This window comes from Malaya genurostris, chromosome 2 (genome assembly GCF_030247185.1).
Source record: "Malaya genurostris strain Urasoe2022 chromosome 2, Malgen_1.1, whole genome shotgun sequence".
Classification (NCBI taxonomy): domain Eukaryota; kingdom Metazoa; phylum Arthropoda; class Insecta; order Diptera; family Culicidae; genus Malaya; species Malaya genurostris.
In genome coordinates this window covers 15,062,477-15,088,629 of record NC_080571.1, presented here as the reverse complement: position 1 = coordinate 15,088,629, position 26,153 = coordinate 15,062,477, and the positions used below count along the sequence as shown (strand labels likewise).

Below are 26,153 nucleotides of genomic sequence, written 5' to 3'. Positions count from 1 at the left end.
TCTTAACACAAATATGGATCTTGTTAAATAATCTGTTCATGAAAAATTATAATGCACAACATATTGTAGAATTGAACTTTTGTGTTTTTGTAAATGAAAAATCGACAACGAACTGCATTTTTATGGTGAAACATGTGTTCGTAAACGCCTTTGAATTAACGTGTTTTGATGATTCTAAACCAATTTCTGTGAAAATAACAGTCTATTATTTTTAATAAAAATCATCGGAATGGTGTTTAAAATACGTGTATTCAAACATTCTTCAAAATTCTCAGACGATTTTGATCAAACTAATGGGTAATTAAACCTGAAAAATCTCGAATTTTTTTTTAATATGGCATCGATGCTAGCAGTGAGTTGAATAGTAAATGGTTCAACCAACGTAATGAGATATATTATTTAAATTACAGGGAACATTAACATGTTAATATTTCAATCTTTCAGTTGAATTAATCAACAATACAGTATAGTCATTCATCTTAGCGGGCCCGACTTTTTTGTTACGCACTGTAGGTATTATTTCGGTAAGCTCATGTGCTGGAGTTACAAAAACAAGCTGCCCAAGCGGTAATATATAACTATGAGAGTAACTAAGATGGTATTAACTTTTAGTTCAATATCTTTAAAAAGTGATGTCAGGTCTGCTTATTTCTTTCCCGCGAGATGAAAACCGAATACAAATTATCTGATTGATTTTTGTTTTCATTGCGTATATAACGCTGTATTCCTGCAACTTTTATGATAATAATGTCATGTCTGTAAGTTTTGCGTCAATTCAAACAGCTAAATCTTGCACAACTTTTTTGCAAGTTTTGAATTGTATATAACTGAAGAAAACTTCTAACATAATATAACACACTGATCTAAAAATTCATGAGACAGCAAAAACAATGCGGACTCTGCAGAAATATATTTTTTTACAGCAAAGTTATAAATTCGGCTTAGCTATTTTTGCCTTGCGGAGAGCATTAATCATTTCACTAATTTTTCTTCCACAAGAGATTTATAGCAATTTCGATGTATATTGTGTCCGGTACAATTATGACAGCCATTTGGAAAGTTTTTGATAAGTTGCACAATTGTTATAGTTACTCCCGTTTTACATGACGATGTCAAATTTTTCGTAGAGCTTCTAGTGAAGCATTAACAAGTTGGTGATTTACTGCACAATTGTTTTAGATGTACTTAAAGTTGTTCCGCAGTGATTACTTCGGTAATATTGTGAAACTTAACAGTGATAAGTTGCACAACCAATTTTAATATATATTTCTAAACATACCAAACTCGTGAGCTAGAGCCGTGTTTATCACAAGCTTAGAGTGGCGTAATGGTAACGCGAATGCACGGAATGCATAAGAACGCAGGTTTGAGTCCTGTCTCTGAGCGTATCTTTTTCCAAAAAATTAACTTTTCTGTAAGTTTTTCATTCATTTGTCTTCTCCAATATATGTTTCCACTAGTTATGGCGACTTTACGTCAAACCAACTGAAAAAAATCATAAATCGTATTTTTTGAAATTATTTTGCGAAAAATAGAACTGTCTTGTTTAACCATAATTGGTCCAAACAGCGTTTATTTTTTCTTTGTGCGGCGGTTCTAAAAAACAAAATTACTGAAAACCCCGGATGTTTTGAAATTTTTTTCAAATAAGAAGCTTATTTGTCCTATAAGAATAATATTTTATATTTTCATTCAATGTTGGGAAGTTTGTTACAGATTTCAAAATACCTACACTCTTAGAAATAATAAAAATTTTGCATGACGTAGTTTTTTTAGATAATAAAATATTACTTGCTTTAACAAGTAAATTTAGGTTTCGTTGAATAAACTGTAAATGATTAATATTCACATGCTTTTGGATATTAATTTGATTGCCTCACGATACTTATTTTATGTGCTTCTATTGTGACGCGAATTTTCATGCTTTTTTTCGCAGTATGTTCATTTTTTGTGTGCTATCATCACAGCATGGTAAAGTCCCTGCTTGGTGTAACAAAAGTGCAAGTATATCTATTCTTCGGTGATTCGCCTTCTTAGTTGAGTTGAACACCGATCAGATAGCGATTTTCGAAAATATCTTGATGCCGTTCGCCACTTCGTGGAAAACCTGTTCGTCTCGATCGAAAGCCCTTTTAAATACGCCTACTACGAGTGGAAAATTTCTCACTGCTGCTGTTAAACTCATCGTCGCATTTCGATTGACGAAGGATCCGGTTAACGTAGCATCGTCAGAGCTTACGATTGTCAAATTTTTAATGTGTATGGATGTCACCTTGATATTTGCCAATAACCCCGACGAAACGCCAAACACGCTAACATCCTCAATCGAAAAAACACGGAATTATCCTTCATTATCAGCGGCTCCTTTCCAGGGTTCAAGGAGTTTGCCGGTCCCGGGGAGTAGTAACTAATTTTTCGCTCAACATCCAACATTGCAAAAATTGGCTTCAGAACGGATCGATAAAATTAGGAAAAAATGTCGGCTCTTTGAGCGATTCGCACCGAGTGACCGGTCACAGCTAGTGCGATCGCGATCAGTCCAATTGTCAACGTCTTCCCCTGTTTCGGTGGAATCTGCGAAAAACGTTGCAACACTCCGGCGACTGGTTGATCGACACTCAGCAGCGTCAGAATGCAAACAATTTGATAACCGTGCAGTTTGCGAGATTCTCAATTGTAGCTCAACGGTGCAGGTAAGCAACATGGCAGCAATTCCGCAAGGATTTTTGGAAGGATAGTGCGCTTAAACTGAGAGTCCCAAGACTTGAAATGTAGTTGGCTGGTCGCTTTCAATGTTTCGGCAATTGCCGGGAGTCTGTTGCTCTCTGCCAAACGCATGTACTGCCGATGTTGATCCGTATATTGCCGGAAAACTTCGCGAATCATATACGTAGTGTCATTGGAAAATTTATAATGATTTTTTTCTAAAGCCACAACGAAATCGTTTTCGTCTTTAACCGACAGTTCATTGGTGGATTGTTGTCCGATTCGAAATTGATCGTTGATCGATTCGTCGCTTTGATTCAGTAGCATTTTGGTGAGTTGGGGAATTAAAATGAAGGTGATTTCAACCTGATCGTGTTTCGGAAGGCCCTGCTTCCGATTCAACTCTTTCACAACAGAGGCTAGAAGTGATTTCACCAGGCGAACCTCACGATGCTCGGGAATGCTCTTATCGCTGTACAGAAGTTGCAGATTTGAGATGAACTTCGTCGGATTAGTCACGCGGAACTGACCGCGGTCCGCTCGTTCGATCAGGTTAAATTGAATCATGCATTGCATCTCGACTCCGGGAATGGCTTCGATGATCCAATCGAAGGACACTGCGTTCAGATGGACGAGAAAATCGTTATACGCAAGGAAAAACGATTTGGCCTCCACATTTTTCTTTAAAGTTAACAGTACAACATCCAACAATGTATTCGCCATTCAACCCATTTCAGGATGATCCATTTTGATACAAATCCGAGCAATAATGTTTCTTCTGTGGTTCCAAAAAGCTATGAACACATTGACAATTTCACTGAATCGCTCCGCACAGGAACGATCGAACAAAACTTCCGGTGGTAGAAGATCAAGTTGTGATGTATGATTTTCCGGTCTACTTCGGATGTCTCAAGAAATCCTGCGGTACAAGCACTGAAATTCACCAACGCATGAGTCACGACTACAACGAACGTCAGCCGATCGCAGTGTGCTTCCCGTATTAAAGACGCGTATTTTTGGAAAACCTGCTAATAGTCAGTCAATTGCTTTCGGGTTGCGATGGCCGAAAGAGCATCATCCAACAGACAGTACCAAACAAAAGATTCCGGCGCCATAGTTTGCCGTGGATCGGCGATTAAATCCTTCTCGGAGCACCCGACGAAAAGTTTCGGCTTGTATTCAAAACAAATCCGATCCTCATTTGTGCCGGGCTCAAAATGATTCAAAAGCTTGAACATGAAATAATATCCGCGTTCCCAACACATTCTTGAGTTGCCATCTATTTTCCACGTTATCCCACGGGTCGGTTGCCACCCGGCGCTGGTGTCAACATGAATAAGATCCGAATGTTTCATGTCGGAGTTTCCCACTATTTCTCGTACCAAAATTCTCAGACTTCGGCCCAACTGCGTAAAAATGGGATCGATTAACTGTCTGTCTGGACGGAATTTATAGTCAATCATAGCATTTACTTTCTCGGAGAAACGATGAGCCAAGTTGTCCAAAACTTCCACGAAATGAGTTTCATTGAAAATGTGACCCACATCGGAGAGAAGCTGGACATCGCTGCCGCCGATGAACATGATTTTTTCCGGAGAAATCCTTTCCAAATGAAGAGAAAAATATTTTGAAGCTTGACCCAATAAGTCTCATTGCGAGATTGCAAAACGCTTCCGTTACACACCGCTTCTAAGGCTTCTTTTTCAACAACAAAAGTTAGAGGGTTGTATTCAAGACACGACCGAGCACAATAACATTAAAAATGGAACGTTTCTAGGGTCTTCATAATAAATACAAAAATAAAGATGATAATGCTGATGATACACTAAACTAAAAACTTATTCAATTGACTAATTACAAACTTGCTCTAGTTTAAGCGCTTAGATTGTTAGCAAATGATAAAATAGACAATTAGATTCTTTCTTGATAATTGATTCTATTCAATTTTGATCCCTTTCCACAAATTTTTACATTGTTGAGTTTTTGAAAAACGTCCTTTAACTAGAATTCAAAGTTACTTGAAAGCTCAATTTTAGATACAAACAACCTAAAGATTTAAACCTGAACAAATGAAACTGTTTTATTCTATGATAATAATCTTCGAGAAACGTACAAATTTATTAATTTTATAAACAGTTAATCGATCCAAGAGAAGATTTTATTTACTTTAACGAAAAATGTTGTACCAGTAAACTCAGTAATAGTGTAATTTTATTAATCCTTCTTCAAAATTGTCGAAAATCTTCGGAAAGTGCCGGTAAATAATATGGCAACATTACGAGGAAGAAAAATGTGAAACAGTCCGCATAAAAAATTGAGTTACTTACATCGATTTTCGCTTTGGCATATTAGGAATATACGGAATGGATACGCAACAAAATTCCGAAATTTTGTTCATATTGTAACTTGATGTTATTAACACATGAATGAACATTGTCATGGTTACAACGCGTGTAGTCATCAGACGCAAATTCTCCGAGGGTTTCTATTCAAATGATACATGTAAAATCGCAGGTGAGTTTATCTTTGAAACTATACGATATTGCATCTAGTTGTACTGTATATGTGAGCCTGTGGAACTCATTTATACTACTAAACCGAAGAGGCCGCTTTTAGATAAGTTTCAGAATTTAATTTTGAATCTTTTGAAGCGTTTAATTCCTGGTGGGACAACAACTTGTTCAGTCACATACAATGAAAAAGAAATATCTAAGATTATCATCATCACGCCACCGTTTTGTTCGTATGGTAATGGAAATTTAAGTATGCAAACCGATCCGTTTGCCAAATTAAAACATTTTGAAGCTTACAATATTGAAGCTTTGGAATCATTTAAATTAGGAAAATCTCTTAACAAATCATCGAGGAACAAGCGCTGCACATTAGATCCGAAAATTCTATCGCCGACACCTAGCCTCGGGAAGCGAAGTGTAAGGCATTTTTAATGGCAAAATCTACCAAAAATTTGCTAAATACATGGGATATTTCAAAAGAATTGGTAACCACGCTGATTCAGTTCTTCAATAGCTAGATGATATATAAGATACTCAAGATAATTTCACCAACGCATAATGCAAGAGCGACAATACAGCAAGTGAACGTATATTCAATTCAGCCATCAGCTCACTGGACGAGCTACTTGTTTCATTCAGAGTCCAACATCAACTAGGCAAAGAAATATTGTGCACCCTATATTTATAGATTTCTCTTCATACTACGCATAACAATACGGTGTTTTTAATGCATGACGCAAAGCCTCCTATGCCGAACAAGAAGTTGACGTCATTTTGTACAACAGGGATTGGTGGATGAAAACATAGGTCGATTCCAACCATTTTTTCAATAGTATGCTATTGAAATACTGAATAAACGTCGTCATACATGTTTAAGTTAAAAGTTTCCGAATCGATTGGTTGTTAAATTATAACAATACATCAACAAATGACCGAGTTATGAACGTTCAAAATTATGACACAAAAAGGTTACGCGACTATTTTTGAAACTTTTAATTGACACCCGGCCCCGTATAGTGAAGAGTAAGGCATTTTTAATGCCAAAAAAAGAAAAAAAATTAGGCCCAAGTTTGAAATTTTTTTGTTTGTTTATTAATTTTTAACGTTTTTCATTATATTAACTTTAAAGGTTGTTTTATGGAATCGCTTATTTGAAATCTAAGGAAAAGACACACATTTCATGTCTTGGACGAATTTCTGTATCTTTATTAGATTTTACAGTGTAGGCTGTTGAAACAAGGCTCTTTTTCGAAAACACGATACTTCTAAAAATCAAATTCCACGTATCATATTGAAATAAAAAATACGTGTCGAATGTTTTCGAGTTCTTTACCGAAAAAAAATAGTTAGTTGAAAAAAAATGTTGGGTGAAATACTCCATACATAGATTATCAAGGGATTTTTACTTAGTCTCTTCTCTGAAGGACGATGGAAGGGCTACGTCCGAGAAGTACTTTGGAATAAATATGGAAAAACATTTATCATATAAAGATTCAAAAACGCGTGATGAAATGTTTCACCACTGTGCTGAGCCGATACCGAAGCGGATGATTAAAACTCTCACCAATCGAAGCAATCCGCGGTCGGTTCGTCTGCTGTCTGCTGTTGAAATCTTTCCACCTCGCAGCTCCGAGCGCTTTTGATTGCTCTCTTTCGTTGTGCACTCACGAGAGCAACGGAATCGGATCAACGCTGGTAACTTTCCTCCAATCACAGAGCAAAGAGAATGAGTGCCGCCGCCTGATCGCGGCGGAGCTAGACTTGAGCCATACTTGAGTCGGTCCGGGACCAACGAACGTCCTCGCCATCGTCGTTTCGATCGCAGCAGCAATCGCGCCGTCTTCGTAGTGGTCGTCGTCGTCGTCGTCGTCGTCGTTGCCGCCGATCGTCGGTCGTTGGCAGATCGGGTTCGAGCCTACCGAATACTGTATTACTCGGTCAGTCGGTCTAGAGGTACGACATCAGTATAACGTTTTTTTAACCAGCGCGCGACTGTCATTTCTGCTGCTGCTTCTACGACCCATCCCGTTGATCCGCCGTTGGTCCACCCTTCCCGGGGGTAGAAAAGTAAAAAACGCCTACCCCTTTCAACACCCATTTCGGTGGCTTTTGGTTGATGCAGCGCAAAGTACAACCGACGGAACCGTGTTGCGGTGTTGAAAATTTGCCGCCGGCTTACGCGCGATCCACGATTCTGACGGGGGAGACCTAAACGGGCGAATCGGCGACGAAAGAAAAATAAAGAAACGAAGAAGCAGAAGTGTTCTAATCGGGGATCATCCTCATCGTCCGTTGTGTTGAAGAGCAGTGTTATTCCTTCGGTCGCTAGACAAAACAGAGTGCAGTGCGGTGTGGTGTACGTTTGGGAGCCGAAGCAGCCCACCCAGTAGAGTAGACCAGTAGCTCCGTGATCGCGCTTATCGAAGGTGTGTTGTTTTGAACAGAGGTGTTGTGTTGTTTTTTTTTTTCGCTAATTTAGATCACAGGAAAAGATTGCTATCGCGTAATGATAACCCCAATAAAAAAGATTAGAAAGAAGAGCATAGTTGCGGGATTGTGATCGTGAAGAGCAAAAAAAAAACTTTACCCAAAGGATCAGTCAATTGCACCGAAGCAAAACAGTTTAGTGAAAGAGGCGCAACCGAGCAGCGGCAGAGCCCAGAGTAACGAAACAGAAAAAAAACCGTAGATCATTAATTAATTTTACTCTGTCGAGTGGAAAATTATATGTAAATTTCTTTTTGCGGGGTGTTTGTGTGGGCCAGGCCTCATCGGATCGTACGGTAGGAGAAGAGTGAAGTAACAAAAAAAAAAAGATCCCCAACCTCGAGCCCAGATAGAAAAGTGTTCCCCAGCTAGTAGTGTTTGGGTAAACATACATTCGGATGGATGATGGTCGGTGAAAAGTTTGATCGAAGATAAGCCGCCGCCGCATGTTAGTCCGGATGATGAAGAGTTAAAATGCCATCGGGAAAACCGCATAGTTCGAGCCTTCGCAGAAACTTCATCACCACCGAGCCGAGGGTTATGCGATAGAGAGAGAGAGAGAGAGAAAAAAAAACCAACGTCTCCCCTCATCAAGAAAGTAGGTGGGAAGTAGGTGAAAAATTCCACCTCGCGGAAGACGGATGCTGCCATATCCGAGCTTGCACGACGGTATCTATCTGTCATCGGCAGCAAAAACCGCCCCTCCCCCCTCCTCCCCCATTCTGTTCGAGTGTTAGTGCGCGTGTTTTCTGGTTTGGCCAGCGTGTGGACGGGAGACGAAAAAAAATATTAGAGTTTTGAAGAGGTGAAAACGGAAACAAGTGAGACAAATTTCGAGTGATTATCTGATGCTGCCGGGAGCCCCATTGGGTCTCTAAAACCGTGGTGCAGACGAAAGGCTAGGAGGGAGAGAAAAATAGAAAAAAAGATCGCTAAGCGTGGCTTTAGTTTCCCCGTCGACGACCCTCCCACCTCCTGTGGGTTTCTCAGCCCCAAGTGATTATTTGAGTTTGAGGTTTTGAGTCACACTGTGCCGGGCCCGAAAATAAGGAAGCAAATAAAATAGAAAAAAAGAGCAACCTATTTACAGTTAGCCTACTGCGACGAGAAAAGAAAAATATTTTACTCGATGAGCAAAAAAAAAAAAGTTATGAGCAAAAGGCATTTGACAAGTGAGTGAAGCTCCGAAGTGAATTTTGTGTGCGCGATTCGCGAATGGATTAAACTAGGAAAGAGGCAGACAAAAAGTGAAAAACATCTCACAGGATTAACTTTTGACATTTCGTCCAGCAAATCAAACTGCGCCGTCTGTGGATTCATTTGTTTGTGCCGATTGTTGTGCCAAAAAAAAAACAAACCTAGCAGCAACAGCAGATCCGAATCAGAGTGGAATTTTTCGGACCCGCAACTTCTGATCCGGTGAGTTACTACCAAACAGTTTCAATATTCTTCGACCCAGACGAATCGAGAGTCTATGAGGCTACGTCCAGACTCTACGGGCGTGAATTGAAATGCAAATCTTGGTTTCGCTTGGCTGCGATGGTGATGAGGAACTGGATTGGTTTTTCGGATCGGTTTGTGACGATTGAGGGGAAAATTGTTGCCGACAAATCTATGGGTTGTGGTTTGACGGTGTGACCCTCCTTCGGAGGGGGGTATTTTTTTTCGTCCAGACTTGTGAAGATAATTTATCAATGCGAATAAATTGCAGCCCATTTTTGGGAAGCGATTTGTTTTGTGATTATCTTTTTTTTGTGCCCTGCTTTTAGGTTGTTATAATAGCTGCTGACTAGCACTTCTGAAGTCGATAACTATGCGGATTCAAATTATGAAAAAGAATTCAACGATTTATCAAAGATCATCAAGCGATTCATTCCGATTCAAATCCCACTGAAAGCGTAAATTTACTTTTTATTGTGTTCTGTTCAATTAGACTAATTTCTTCATGGGTTTCACATGCAAAAATTTAGAATTGGCAAAACGATCACCCCATTCCTAGGGTAATGTTTAGCAAATTTTTATTTCGTCAGTCTTTTTCCTACAGGTTTTCCCGTAAAGTACCGTTCAAAATTATACTTCTTGTCTTTATTGGGGACGAATTCCGGAATTCGCTACTGGAGATAACTTTCCTTCTGTCATAGAATCAATTTATCTTTTCTATCTTTCTCTTTCAACACGCAAATTAGCTGCTGACTAGCGATTCAAACCGATATAAATCCCTGGTGACCGAATACCATAATAAACTTTTTGTTCTGTTTTTGTATCAACAAAGTTGATTTCAGCGTTGTGTTTCATGTGCAAGGTAGTTGAGCTGCCGAGCCGAGTTCAGTCGCTGTGATATTTTTTCGCAAATTTGCACTTCTACTATTCCATTCGTCAGTTCTATTGCGATCTGTTCTTCCGTTGGGTGCTGATCAAAATGGAACTTTTTGTAACCTACCTTCCAATAAATACACGGAATTCGCTGCCATTCGGACCAGCGCGGTAAAATTTCATTTTCAATCGAATGATATCAGATGAAAATGAAATTGACGGCCACCGACCATCAGCATATCGATACAAATCAAATTGTGCAGAATATACTTAACTAAATTTCAGAACCATCATCGGATGGATTTTTCTATATTACCGCTCAACTTTGTCAGAGATAACTCAACCGATTTCAGCAAACCTAGGCTCCTATTCAATTTTTTTATGAAGTTCGAAGATCTAATGATTGTCATTTCCGGTTCTGAAGATATAATAGTAAAAGTGACGTAACCGACTAACCGCACATTTGTCATCGGCTGAGCTTTCTCGAAGATGGCTAAACGAATTACGGTAAACTTATTTGAAAGCTAACAATGCCAATCAAATTTGGAAGGATTATGTCGAGCAATTCCGGTTCGATGTTATATGTGACGTAACCAACAAATCCTAGTATATTTTATTTCATCAAAATTTCTCGGAGATAAAAGAATCAATTTCGAGAGACTTTGACTCGTTTGATAGCTACTATTATATTGTCTGATATGCTCACAATACCAATGGCCGAGGAAAGAATCTTACACGTTTAAATGGCGCGTTTGAATTGCCGTAGCACAACCTGCACTCCTGTTACTTATGTGTATTATATTCAAATGATTGTTATTATTCAGTCGGTTTTGAACAGTCGTTCGCACCGCACGCGTATAGCTCTTGGCTCCTGGAAATTTTTTCTGGCTACCAAGAGTTTCATTGATTCAAGGCTTCAGTCTTTTTCAAGGCTACCTGAATCACTAACAGTCTTTTTAAAGACTAACAATTAGTCAGCCTTTCTCAAGGCTATACAGAAAGTGATATTTGAGTGACTAAGTTATACAAAGAGTGATATTAGAGTGACTAAGAAATTAATCAGCCTTTTTTAAGGCCAGCTAGGAATCTAATCGAAGACTACTTTAGCCTAGTTAATTTAATTTAAAATTTCATTCATTTCAAAAAAGCCTGCATCCAATCGGAAAAGCGACAAGCCTAAGGCTAAAAATAATTTAATACGGAATAAATCACAATCCGTTATTCAACATTTTTCTAATAACATTCACGATATTATAGAATCTGAATGTAAAAATAAAAGACAACGGACGGATTTCACGTCCGTTGATCCTATGCCGTCTAACAATATTTACGAGATTCTTCCTGAATCCGATTGTAGCGACATAGAAGAAAATTCTTCAAAAATTCCCAAAATGGACGCTTGTCGTTCTGGAAAGAAACTGCAATCTATGCCTCCAGTGACGGTGATGATTTCCGACTTCAAAGCATTCCGTACTGGGCTTTCTACTTTTCTCCCGGAAGTAAAAGTCTCATTTCAAATCGGACGAAGAGGAGAATGTCGAGTCTTGGTTGATGGATTGGAAGATTACGAACGTCTTATTCGATGTTTGTCCGAGAAACTTCATAAATTTTATTCATATGATATAAAATCAGACAGACCCTTCAAGGCTGTCTTGAAAGGCTTATCAAATGATCAAAGTACTGATGAAATTAAAAATGAACTAAAAGAATTGCTTGGTTTTGCCCCTTCCCAAGTAATACTTATGAAAAAAAGAGCGAATGGTACTTCTAAACCACGCTCTGGAATTTCCCATGAACTTTACTTAATACACTTCAATCGAAGTGATGTAAACAATTTGAAAACTTTAGAAAAAGTACGTTTCATTTTCCACATTAAAATTCATTGGGAACATTATAAACGGCATAATCGTATTGCAAACTTGACGCAATGTCGTCGTTGCTAAGGCTTCGGTCATGGAACCAAAAATTGTCATATGGATATACGGTGTTTGAATTGTGGTAAATCGCATTAGAAAGACGTTTGTCCAATGAATGAAACCACTGATAAATTTTCATGTTCAAATTGCAATGGAAATCATAAATCCCATTATTTGAAATGTCCTGTCAGGGAAAAATTTTTAAACGTTTCGTTCGCTTAGACAACAAGTCAAATCAACGACCTTAAATTTGCAGAATATACCTGGAAATAAAAAAACCGCTACTAATGCCACGCCTAATTCTTCCAAGGCACTTATTTCTTCGAATTTAAAACAAAAAACAGATACGCCTGCCAATTCGTCTTCTAACGAAAACTATTTATTTACAGGTAGATCGACCTCGTCATCATCTTCTTCTAATGTCAGTTATGCTAGTATAACAGGTAGAAATCTACCACTTAATTCTTCTAATGTAAATAATTCAAACACAGGACCGCCTTGCAGTTCATCTTCCAACGAGAACAATTTACTAATAGGTAGATCGGCCATATCATCTTCTTCTAATGGCAGTCTACCTACCAATATTCCTTCAATGCTATTCGCTTCTTTAAATGAAGTCGATTTAGGCGATATAACTGAAAATAGAATGATCTGCCTACAAGATCAACTTTTTCAAATGATCATCCGAATGAATTCGACTTCATCACTTCTTGAAGCATTTCAATTCGGATGTCAATTTGCATTAATATTATAATGAATTTAAAATTTAACGATGATGTTAAATAATTATTTGAATATTTTAAATTGGAATGCTCGATCTTTGAAATCGAGTGAAGATGAATTTTATAATTTTCTCCAAGTTCACAAAATTCATATTGCCATTGTGACAGAAACTTTTCTTAAACCAAATGTCAAATTGAAAAGTAATCCACTTTATGTGGTTCATCGATTTGACAGGTTTACTGGAATGGGTGGTGGAGTTGCCATTTTTTCCAACGGCAAATTAAACATCGAATATTACCTTCTTCCAATACTAAAGTTATTGAAAGCTTGGGAATCGAAGTTGAAACCAATCATGGAATTTATTTCATCGCTGGAGCGAATTTGCCATTCCAATGCACCGGCGAACAATTAAATTTCTTTAAAGGCGATTTGCAAAAACTCGCAAGATATCGACCAAAACTTTTCGTAATAGGGGACTTAAATGCTAAGCATGTCCAGTGGAATTGTAGGCAAAATAACAGTAATGGTAAAATACTTCATAATCAACCCTCAGCTGGTTACTTCACAGTTCTTCATCCCAGTAATCCGACTATCAACATTTATTTTGAAGATGAATTCCGAAAGACTCGGTACTCGCTGAGAGTAAGTCATAATAGTAAGCTACAGTGAACATTTTGCTCTTTCGTCTGGTGTTAAAACTAATGCTCTATTTTTTATACCTCGACTGCAATTTCTTGCAAAAGTTGTTGCCTAAAGGTAACTTATCGATTCGTATCACAAAAAAATGCGTGATATGAAGATAAACAATTTTATTAATGTACGTTTTTCCTAAGAAAATGGTCAAAAAAGCACTCTATATTTTGTTGTCTCATTCACACAACTTAAAAGAGCCACGCTACACACTTCGTAGCTTTATATTACTTGATTTAAGCTTTCCAAAAAGTATATGTATGTGCCTTTTGGTCTGCGACCCTGCTTCCTATCAGTAGTTAAAGTTAGTGCATATAAAAGTTTAAATGTTAAATAACTTTTTAAGGAAAAGGCCAAACCGTGCACAGTCATCAATAAAAATGTGTAATTTTACGTTTTTAGTAATTGTCTCGAACATAGTAGACACTGAAAATAATCGTGAAAAAAGTTTTGTACAAAAAATTGATTTTAAGTGATTTCAAACGAAATTGCTTCATATATCCGAAACTTTTTGCGTTAGACCTGTAGCTTCTTCGGCAAAGTTTTTTTCTCGTTAGAAGTTCTAAAACTTTGTAGAAGACATCGTTTTTCTATCTCTTTAGGGGAAAAAAGTTGTTGACATTAACTTTTATCGTAGTAGCCTTGCACATTTTTTACTGTGATCAAATCACGAGGTATATTTTTGTGAATGAGGTCTTCCAAAGGAACTATGTATATCGGATCAACGGTTTAGCAGCTAAAGAATTAAGTTCACGTATTTGTCTGTTCAAACCACTGTGCAGTGCCATCAAAGAGAGACGGATATCATTGCAGCAACAAAAAACCGGCATGGTTCATTTAACATAGAATGGACACCAGTGCGAGAGCGAATTTCTCTCGATGACCTGTCTGAGCATCGCGGGCTAGCGTGCTGCTGTAGGGATTCTCTCTGAAGCAACAAACGGTCGCTCATTCTCATTTTGCGATCCGATTTTGTATGGGCAGTTGATAATTGCGATAGAATCATTTTACTATTGCCGCTTATTCTAACTATGTGCATATAATCTTTGTATAAGTTGTGTCTATGAAAATGTCTGTGAATGCTCCACACAAGAGTTTTGAAATATTGCAACCTAGTATGAGAATCATCAAGTTGAATCATCGATTCGATTTTCTACGATAATTGTCAACTTGCGATTTTCTCTTGGGAAATTCCACACAGCAACGATCATTATCAGACTGTAAATTTTTTTAAGGGCCGTGAAATACTCAGAGTATGGAGTGGAGCGAAGAAATGTAGCAGAATTCTCTCACGGTTCATGCATTGAGAGACTCGAGTTCTTGTAGCATCTTCTACCGGATTGAAAATGTTGCACGGAACCACCCGCGATCCCATTTTAACCAGAATATTAGTTGATTTTCTAAATTCGATTGGTTAAAATTTGGTACAACTATTCGATTGTTGTTTTAACTAAACTGTCATTTTTGTTTTTCGATTAGCAGAAACGATGGTTGAAACAACTAATTTAACTGTTTGAAAAAAAAAATGCTGTCAACTAGTGAGGACACATACCTTTCAATTTCAACAAATATTTTAGTTGAAATAACTGGTGTTGTTATTGAAACAAAATTCTGTTAGTTGAAAAATAAATCGGTTTTATTGTTTTAGACATTGCAAATAGTTGAATCAACTCGAACAATTTATTTGATTTGCGAAAATAATCAAAATATACTTACTGATACACGTCATGATCTATTTGAAATGAGTTCGGTATGTTGAGATTCATGAAATAAATATCATTGTTAAAATATAAACAGTATTTTATATTGACATGTAATATCATTAGGGCTTCGAAAACCACCGATCACTGCCGATTTCAAGTGATGTTAACCAAGGAATAAATTATCATTACGAAATCCGAACTGATATGATCTCTAAGTGATTTTTATTTTTGTATGATCATGAACATGTCAAGTCGAGATCAGTAAAGATCTAAATTCTAAAAAAATACTTCTGATTCGATCGGAATTGATTGATGTAGAAAAACATTTTTAATCAGCAAAAGTGCCCGGAGGGGCGAGTAAATTAGCGAAATTATTAAATTTACCTAAAATGAGTATTGAAAGATGATGCCTTCAAACGGTTGAACTAAAGTTATGCACTGATAATTTTAGTCAATTTATATGAGCTTGGCTGCATCAACCGCTGGGAAATGGAATTTTGCGACGTTAATTCAAACGCGCCATTCAAATGCAGCGCGTTCTGTGTGTTTGAAACCCTTCGCTCCTGTTAATTTTTAAAATTAAATTCATGTCAAAAAGCGTTTTATTGCTAATGCAAGAACATCATCATCGGTATCAAACAGCTGGACGTAAAACAGTCTGCTGGAAGAATCAATGATCGAATTTGAAGCATAAAATTTTTGCGCATACCTGAAAGATTACGAGATGATCATTCATTAACCTTTTTTCTAATTTGTCACCAAATCTTTTTCATCTTAAACAAGGTTAACTTTATCACAACACCGCTGTTAGATAAACACTTGTTATCATAAATTTCTCAAATCGAATGAACACAATTTCACCAAACGCTTTAACCATCGATGTTGTTTTATTGACATTTTGAAGCGACGCGAACAGATTTCAACTAAAAAAGTTGTTGATTTTGCATTGCGATTATTGTTTTGCTTTCAACTGTCTCCGGCATTTGACAGCATTTAAAACAACATATTTTTCAACTACTTGAATAAATGCAAATCAAAAACCATATTGGTTGAATCAAAAAGAAATTAGTTAAATCAACTATCGCAAAAATCAAAAACTGCGATATCGCAATTTTATGATCGAAGGGTTCTCCGTGTGTATACAATGTAGAGAAATCACCAACACTGTCTGTAAGTATGTGTCAAATGATCTCACTATTTTCTCGGAGATGGCTGAACCGATTTTGACAAACTTAGATTCAAATGAAAGGTCTTGTGATCTTATACGAAATTGCCTGAATTTCATCCGGAGCCTATTTCCGGTTCCGGAATTATAGGGTAAAGTGTGTAAAAGGTTTTGTGTCCTCTCTTAAAGTGGCGAATCAAAACACGTAAAAAAACTCTAAATTGACCTCAGAACTACTCTAATCGGTAGCCAGATCTCAGAGTTTGCTGAACCGATATTCCCAACCTTAGGGTTAAATGAAAAGTCTCATGGTCCTACCAAAGATTACTCAATATTTTCGGGCTCAACAAAAATTTACACCATCGTTTAGAGTACGATGTCAAAATCGTGTAAAATCTTCATATCTTCTCTGGTTCCGGTGCCGGAAGTACCTACAATAATGGAACTCACTTCTTTTTCTCGTGGATGGCCTAACCGATCAGAGAACTGTTTCATTCCGTAGGTTATACTGAAGAGAAACAGTCCCCCTGGCGAACAACCGAAAAAAAAACAACCGGGATAAAAAAGCGATTTAAAAAAAAATACCACAGCATTATACTCACTTCGAGAAAATCCTGTGGTATTACATCTTATTAGATGTACATAAATGAAGCGTCGAAGTTCACGCAAAATTACGTTCAAGAACATTCAATATTGCGTCTAAAGCTCTATGACATGAAATTCACTGTAATAAAAAAAAGTAATGATAGCGACACTGCCGTGACTTGAACCGAGAATCATCGGATCACGAATTACGTCCGTAGATCGACTGAGCCACAGAAGCATACATCTGCTAGGCTGGTAAAAGGTGCATTTAAATGCATACAGTGTCACCCGCTAGTCGAATGCACATTACAGACGAAACCAGTAGAATTCATACTAACCCAACGTTAAGTAATGACAAATGCAATTTTCCATCGTTTGAGAAATTAGATCTTAATGAATAACATCATATGAAGGATTAAGTCACCTGTAAAACTCAAATCTTTTTCGTGTGCACACTAGAATATGAGCTGGGTGGATTACAACAGGTTTTTCTAAAACAACATAGCGCATTTAAGGGTTAAGAATAGCATGTAAAGGGTGATTTTTTAAGAGCTTGAGAACTTTTTTAAACAATAAAACGCATAAAATTTGCAAAATCTCATCGGTTCTTTATTTTAAACGTTAGATTGGTACATGACATTTACTTTTTGAAGATAATTTCATTTAAATGTTGACCGCGGCTGCGTCTTAGGTGGTCCATTCGGAAAGTCCAATTTTGGGCAACTTTTTCGAGCATTTCGGCCGGAATAGCCCGAATTTCTTCGGAAATGTTGTCTTCCAAAGCTGGAATAGTTACTGGCTTATTTCTGTAGACTTTAGACTTGACGTAGCCCCACAAAAAATAGTCTAAAGGCGTCAAATCGCATGATCTTGGTGGCCAACTTACCGGTCCATTTCTTGAGATGAATTGTTCTCCGAAGTTTTCCCTCAAAATGGCCATAGAATCGCGAGCTGTGTGGCATGTAGCGCCATCTTGTTGAAACCACATGTCAACCAAGTTCAGTTCTTCCATTTTTGGCAACAAAAAGTTTGTTAGCATCGAACGATAGCGATCGCCATTCACTGTAACGTTGCGTCCAACAGCATCTTTGAAAAAATACGGTCCAATGATTCCACCAGCGTACAAACCACACCAAACAGTGCATTTTTCGGGATGCATGGGCAGTTCTTGAACGGCTTCTGGTTGCTCTTCACTCCAAATGCGGCAATTTTGCTTATTTACGTAGCCATTCAACCAGAAATGAGCCTCATCGCTGAACAAAATTTGTCGATAAAAAAGCGGATTTTCCGAATGGACCACCTAAGACGCAGCCGCGGTCAACATTTAAATGAAATTATCTTCAAAAAGTAAATGTCATGTACCAATCTAACGTTTAAAATAAAGAACCGATGAGATTTTGCAAATTTTATGCGTTTTATTGTTTAAAAAAGTTCTCAAGCTCTTAAAAAATCACCCTTTATAACAGCAATTCATCGCAATTTTACACTTATTTGTTTTATTTTTGCCCCCGCTCTAACCCCTCTAAGGAGCCAAAACCGAGACTAAGAGATAACAAAACATAACTTTTCATTCTACTTTAGAAACATTGGTTTATTTCAACAAAAGACATTCACTATCAAATTCTTTCACTTCAGAGCAAGGCAAACTTCAAAACGTTTCCTCATACTAAAATAGGACGTAGTAAATATCGGGAAAAAACTCTAATCTATTCCACGGGGAAGGTCACGTAATTTAATCGAAAGGTTGCTTTAAAACACACCTTTTTTCCCCGTCAACCAAATTCCACCATTTTTCATCGGCATATCAGATACGGAAGTCGCCGCGCGTTCGACACGGCATTCCATCCAAATAACCTCGTTTGACTTTATGATCGCCCAAAGGCACGATTAGAAGCACGAAACAAACAAGTAACTGTGCAATTGTCACTTGACCGAACTATTTCGGTTTGACAAAACCGTCGCCGCCACCCAGTTCAAAATTGACCACCTCCTTTTGGGCGGCACAGTTTAAATGAACGGGAAAGAACAACCGCACCGTCAACTCAACTCAACTGAAAAATGCTTCGGTGGCTTTGCCCACGGCACCGGAGACAAAGGTCAGCCATTAAAGGAAATTAACTTATCAATCAAAGCTGAGTTCGTCTACCGTTTTTCGTGGCAGCACGACACGACGATGAGCCACTAACTACCGTTGCCTTCCAAGCGGCGGCGGCACACACACACATTGTTGACCGAGGAAAACTGTGCAACAAGTCAGTAGGGCGGCAAGTAAATGATAAAGAGAAAATTACTTAATTTTCCAGCTAGTTAGAAGCCATTTGTAATGTTACCGTACGGATTTACAAATGTCGAAATGTCAAAATCGCGCGTGTTGCCGTGGAAACGTCGCTTCTGACAGAAATCGAATGTCGAATGGGGAACAAACAACGGCTCTGGCAAGACAAAGGCAGACAAAGATCCGAACGGGGAAGAGACGACGCTCGGAGAAATGAAAGTGATAATTTAAAAGCAAATTAACACTCATCAACCATTTGCACTAATAGATAGCCGACCGCCGGTCGCCGTCACGAGTGGGATTAAGAAGTCAAACAGATTCCAGTTCCAGTTCGGAAGGCGGATCCTACTTGCGATGCGATGGTGAAAACAATTGCTAGTTTTGAAGTGTTTTTTTTTTGGTAAGGCAGAAAACCGAAGGACTTCCAGGCCTTTCATGAAGCCACTCATTTTAGTTTTTTTTTCTTTTTTCATTGAACTTCATTTGGTCTGTTCGGCAAGACTGGTTCCGTGCATAGCAACTTGAATTCGATCGCATGAAGTGTTCAAAAACCCGATCGTTGCTGCAACCAGCTTTAAAAAAAATTACCGTCAAAGCGACTACCGCATAGTGCGACAAAAAGAAAAACCGAACCGAAATCACTTTCCGCACCGAGTGATACAGATTTATTGCCCTCCGATAGCGATAGCAAAAGTTTAATTGGGTGAGCTTCATTTCCGCCCGTGATTTTGTCCCTCAGCTTTGCGTCACGCCGTGGTTTCCTCCGATCAAGTCACATGATCATGAAATGTTGTTTGTGTCCCTGAGAATGGTCACCGTGCGTCGCAACGTACATCAGAATGCAACAAAAAAGTGAAACAAAAATGTTCATCGCGTTCAAGCAGGCTATGCAAACTTGCAATGAAATAAAAAGAGAGGAACGCAAATTGGATTGCTACGATCGGTGCGGAATTTTACCAGGTCCTCAAGGCTAACGCGACAATCTGGCAAACTCGGGTTTAGGGTGACACAATCGTGGCCAAGTAAACTGCAAGAAAAAAAAATCGAAACGATACAGTTTCATCCAACTCAATGACACATCTTGGTGCAGTTGCTCGGCGGAGCACAATTCAAGCAGAATGTGAACTGGAAAAGTTTTTCCGGCCTTATTATTTTTTTGGGGTAGTTGGCTGGAACAGGAATATGAAAATTTTAAAATCATTTACCGTATCACATGTCAATTGTTCAATTGCTACCGCATCCACCATATGCACCAGATCTTGTCTCCAGCGACTGTTTTCCGTTCTCAGATTTGAAAAAAGAATCTTGCTGGAAAGAGATTTGCTTCGAATCATGAGATCATCACTGAGACTAAAGAGTTTTAGAAGGCCAAGGAGAAACCGTGATAAAAAAGGAAACTTTTTAACTGGAGTGTTATATTTGCCTCTACGTTTTCCCAATTCCAATTATTAGAATGCAGTTTTCCAAATCTTCATAGTTTGTTGTTGTATTGCTTTTTGGCATAAAAAGGCCTTACTCTTCACTATACGGGGCCGGATGTCAATGAAAGGTTTGAAAAATAGCTAATAACTCTGTCATTTGTTGATGTGTTGATATAATTTAACAACCAATTGATTCGGAAATATTTAACTTAAACAGGTATGGCAACGTCATTTCAGATTTTCAATAACATACTATTGAAAAATTGGTTTGAATTGACCTACGAGCCAATCCAGCATGTCATCATGATGTCATCCGTTTGTTTTCTCTCGCACGGCCGGCACACCCTCGATCGTTGCTTTACACCTCGAATTTCATTTCAGTAGCATCTGCTTCGGTCACGCATACATAAAACCTTTTTTAACCCACCTAGTGGTGTAATGATGCTTTTCTTATATTGCTTATGTTCTGACAAGAAATTTTTTTTTTTCAAACTTAAATAAAATCAAAAACTTTCTTTGGTTAAAACTACCATCACCTTTTCGATATGTAAACAGCTATGTCAAGTTAATATAGATTTGAATGTGACAACCTTGCATGCTATACAAAATCGAACAAAACGCATGTGCATCGCTTTGCATAATTTTGTATTACAGTCTAAAAGTTTTGATACTCATTGCCCTATAAATTCGGAACCGGAAGTCGGATCTGGATGGAATAGCACAGTATCTTTTAAGACAATGAGAGCTTTAATTTGAATCATGATTAGTGAAAATCGGTTTAATCGTTGCTAAGAAATCAAAGTGAGTTCCGTTTTTGAAGCTTATCTTCACTATTACCGGTGCGTTCGGAAACGGAAATCTAGTCCCAAAGTATATTTATATCCACCAACTAACAAGGTCTGTCAACTATATGAATCTACCAGTAAATTTTATAAAACATACGCACCTGATTTTGCCATCGTTTGTGAAAAAATATGCACGAAATTGAAAATTTTTACTAATCGCACTGTAATTCCGGAACCGAAAATCGGATCTGTATCATCTTCTTAGGGACACTTTAAAAAATTTCAAGACCTCTTATTTGCATCTTAGTTTGTAAAAATCTATGAAATTTCCGAGAAAATGTAATGCGCGTTTTCTCATAGATTTGCATATATTGCCTTGTAATGCCGGAACCGGAAGTAGAATCGGGATAAAATTCAAAGCGGTCTGTGGGACCGTAAGACCTTTCATTTGAATCTAAGTTTGTAAAAATCGGTTCAGCCATCTCTGAGAAAATCGAGTGACATTATTCATCACATACACACATATACACACAGACATTTGCTCAGTTCGTCGAGCTGAGTCGAATGGTATATGACATTCGGCCCCCGAGATTCGGTTCAAAAGTCGGTTTTCACAGTGATTGTATAGCCTTTCTATATGAGAAAGGCATAAATGCCGCATCGATTTTCTTACTATGAATCATCGAACAAAGAGCAATCTATAAATATAGGCCACAGTACAGTTTTCACTTTTAGTCGCCTGCTGCCTTCGAACGAAACACGTAGCCTGTCTAGTGAGTGGATGACAACACTGAGTTATATCTATTCAGCTGCGAGTGAATGTCATTTTCCGTTTGCTACATACCGTGTTCGCTTGAGTATATTGAATACCGATCAACTGTTGATTTTACGAGAACTAGCAGGCTAATTTAGAACTATCGACGATAGATTTTTCGTAACTAATTCAAATCGTTTGTACCTCGGTGATTTGTTGATAGATTTGCCACATTCAACTTGAATCGAAAGCATTATTTCAATATTGTACGCTTAAACAAGGATTTATTCGTCGCATAATATTTGCATTAAAACTGGTTGAAATTCGTCTCGCCATCCACTCGACGAGTAGTCATCTAGTCGGTGTGCAGGTTGTGATTCGTAGATGGATTTATATTATTTCTCGATGATCTAAGTGCAAATGATAGATTCTCTTTTTTTACTTTCCCTTTCGATCCTAGAGAAGATGTTTGGATATAAGGAGTGTATCGATAAGTAGTTAGCAACATTCATACAGTTATTACGTACAACGAAATTGCAAAACGGGTGAAAGTGCACCACACCAGTGTCAAAAATACTATCGATAAGCTCGGTAAGACCCTTTCCATGAAGGATTTGCCCCGATCCGGTAGGAAAACGGGTCCCAGCCAGCCCGGCCGGGACTTGAAAGTGGCTGAGTACATCAGGAAAAACCCATCGACGTCGACGCGGGATTTGGCCAAGCAGTTCAACACCAGCGTCGAGATGATTCAACGGATCATAGTTCGGAACTTCCTGAAAACGTACAAGAAACAGAAGGTGCCGAAAAGCTCCTGGTACAGCAAGTTCAGGTACAGCAAAACAAGAGCGCGAAAACTGTATAACCGGATTCTACAGAATAAAGACGGATGCATGCTGATCGACGACGAAACCTACGCCACGGAAGACTCTCGAGCGCTGCCCGGACCGCAATATTATACAAAATCGGTGTACCAGGACCTAGACGACGCTGACACCACGGTGGCGATGGAAAAGTTTGGGCAGAAGGTGTTGGTCTGGCAAGCAATTTGTACCTGTGGTTTGCGGTCGTCGATTTTCTTCACGAAGGGCACAATCAACGCCAAGGTGTACGAGGAAGAATGTTTGAAGAAGAGAATGCTGCCACTGTACAGAAAGCATAAGGCTCCTTCTCTCTTCTGGCCGGATTTGACTTCAGCCCACTACGCCAACTCCGTTCTACAGTGGTTGTCAAAAAATAATGTACAATTCATGGAAAAGGACATCAACCCACCGAACTGCCCGTTTCTTCGGCCAATTGAAAGGTATTAAGCAATTGTCAAGCGGCACTTTCGGAAGGAAGGTACAGTGTCCCAAAACATGCAGGAGTTAAAAAAAACTGTACAGCTGCCACCAGGAAAGTCACAAAAGTAACTATGCAGAATTTAATGAAGAATGTCAAGTCCAAAGTGCGAGCGTTTCACAGAAACTAGACTTTTCTTCAATATAATCAGTGAAATGCATAAAATTGTAATTTTTCTACAATATATCGAAAACTGATGTCAAATTATGTTTTTTTTTCGCTTTTTTATTCAATAATCAATGTTGCTAACTACTTTTCGATACACTCCTTAATTGACTTAATTTCATCAAAATTCGTCTCAATAATGTCGTCTTGTAATAACACTTGGGTTGAAATATGATCATATTTCAGTGAGACTTCATTTTCAATAAAACTCACAACGTTCAAATTAAAATTTTGGACACTCTCGAACTGCTGAGCAAGTTTTTGAGCTTTTTCGCCATTTGTAAGAAGTATTTGATTTCCTTCCTTGAGAGCAGGAATTGGTTTCTGAGGTTTTTTAAGAACCTTAGAAAGTTTCCAGAAAGGTTTAGAATATGGTTTGATTTGTTCAACTTCTTTAGCGAAATTTTCATTTCGCAATAGAGTAAATCTATGTTTAATTTCTTTTTGTAAATCCTTAACTATGTTTTTCATAGCAGGATCACGAGAACGTTGATATTGTCGTCGACGAACATTCTTCAACCGAATAAGCAGTTGAAGATTGTCATCGATGATAGGAGAATTTAATTTAGTTTGAGCTTTGGGAACTGAAAGATTTCTAGCTTCGATAATATAATGATTCAAATTATCAATTGCTGTGTCGATGTCCGTAGAATTTTCTAAAATAGTTTCATGATCCACATGATTTTCAATGTGAGATCTGTAATCCAACCAATTAGCTCTATGATAGTTGAATATAGAACTAATTGGACTAATTATAGCTTCGTTGGAAAGTATGAATGTTACTGGAAGATGATCTGAGTCAAAGTCAGCATGTGTAAAATGTGACTTTGATCTGTTAGAACCAGATCAATTGTAGACGGGTTTTTCACGGAAGAGAAACAAGTAGGATTACTGGGATGAAGAACTGTGAAGTAACCAGCAGAGAGTTGATTATGAAGTATTTTACCATTACTGTTATCTTGTCTACAATTCCACTGGACATGCTTAGCATTTAAGTCCCCTATTACGAAAAGTTTTGGTCGATATCTTGCGAGTTTTTGCAAATCGCCTTTAAAGAAATTTAATTGTTCGCCGGTGCATTGGAATGGCAAATTCGCTCCAGCGATGAAATAAATTCCATGATTGGTTTCAACTTCGATTCCCAAGCTTTCAATAACTTTAGTATTGGAAGAAGGTAATATTCGATGTTTAATTTGCCGTTGGAAAAAATGGCAACTCCACCACCCATTCCAGTAAACCTGTCAAATCGATGAACCACATAAAGTGGATTACTTTTCAATTTGACATTTGGTTTAAGAAAAGTTTCTGTCACAATGGCAATATGAATTTTGTGAACTTGGAGAAAATTATAAAATTCATCTTCACTCGATTTCAAAGATCGAGCATTCCAATTTAAAATATTCAAATAATTATTTAACATCATCGTTAAATTTTAAATTCATTATAATATTAATGCAAATTGACATCCGAATTGAAATGCTTCAAGAAGTGATGAAGTCGAATTCATTCGGATGATCATTTGAAAAAGTTGATCTTGTAGGCAGATCATTCTATTTTCAGTTATATCGCCTAAATCGACTTCATTTAAAGAAGCGAATAGCATTGAAGGAATATTGGTAGGTAGACTGCCATTAGAAGAAGATGATTTGGCCGATCTACCTATTAATAAATTGTTTTCGTTTGAAGATGAACTGTAAGGCGTTCCTGTGTTTTGATTATTTACATTAGAAGAATTAAGTGGTAGATTTCTACCTGTTACACTAGCGTAACTGACATTATAAGAAGATGATGACGAGGTTGATTTAACTGTCAATAAATTGTTTTCGTTAGAAGACGAATTGGCAGGCGTACCTGTTTTTTGTTTTAAATTCGAAGAAATCAGTGCCTTAGAAGAATCAGGCGTGGCATTTGTAACGGTTTTTTGATTTTCAGGTATGTTCTGTAAATTTAAGGTAGTTGATTTGACTTGTTGTCTAAGTGAACGAGCGTTTAAAATTTTTTCCCTGACAGGACATTTCAAATAATTGGATTTATGATTTCCATCGCAATTTGAACATGAAAATTTATCAGTGGTTTCATTCATTGGACAAACGTCTTTCGAATGCGATTTACCACAATTCAAACACCGTATATCCATATGACAATTTTTGGTGCCATGGCCGAAGCCTTGGCAACGACGACATTGCGTTAAGTTTGCAATACGATTATGCCGTTTATAATGTTCCCAATGAATTTTAATGTGGAAAATGAAACGTACTTTTTCTAAAGTTTTCGAATTGTTTACATCACTTCGATTGAAGTGTATTAAGTAAAGTTCATGGGAAATTCCAGAGCGTGGTTTAGAAGTACCAGTTGCTCTTTTTTTCATAAGTATTACTTGGGCAGGGGCAAAACCAAGTAATTCTTTTAGTTCATTTTTAATTTCATCAGTACTTTGATCATTTGATAAGCCTTTCAAGACAGCTCTGAAGGGTCTGTCTGATTTTATATCATATGAATAAAATTTATGAAGTTTCTCGGACAAATATCGAATCTTTGAATTCATCAATCAAGACTCGACATTCTCCTCTTCGTCCGATTTGAGATGAGACTTTTACTTCCGGGAGAAAAGTAG

General features: G+C 37.8%; 1 protein-coding gene across 2 annotated transcripts in view; it reads left to right on the top strand.

Moving 5' to 3' along the window:
• The first annotated feature begins 7,143 nt into the window (after positions 1-7,143).
• LOC131432664 (zinc finger protein sens) overlaps positions 7,144-26,153 on the top strand; it is a 443,520-nt gene continuing 424,510 nt past the window's right edge. For both annotated transcript variants that reach the window (XM_058599068.1, XM_058599069.1), the window contains exon 1: positions 7,144-9,125. The gene's annotated coding sequence lies outside the window, so the exon portion shown is untranslated. The remainder of the gene's footprint in view (positions 9,126-26,153) is intronic.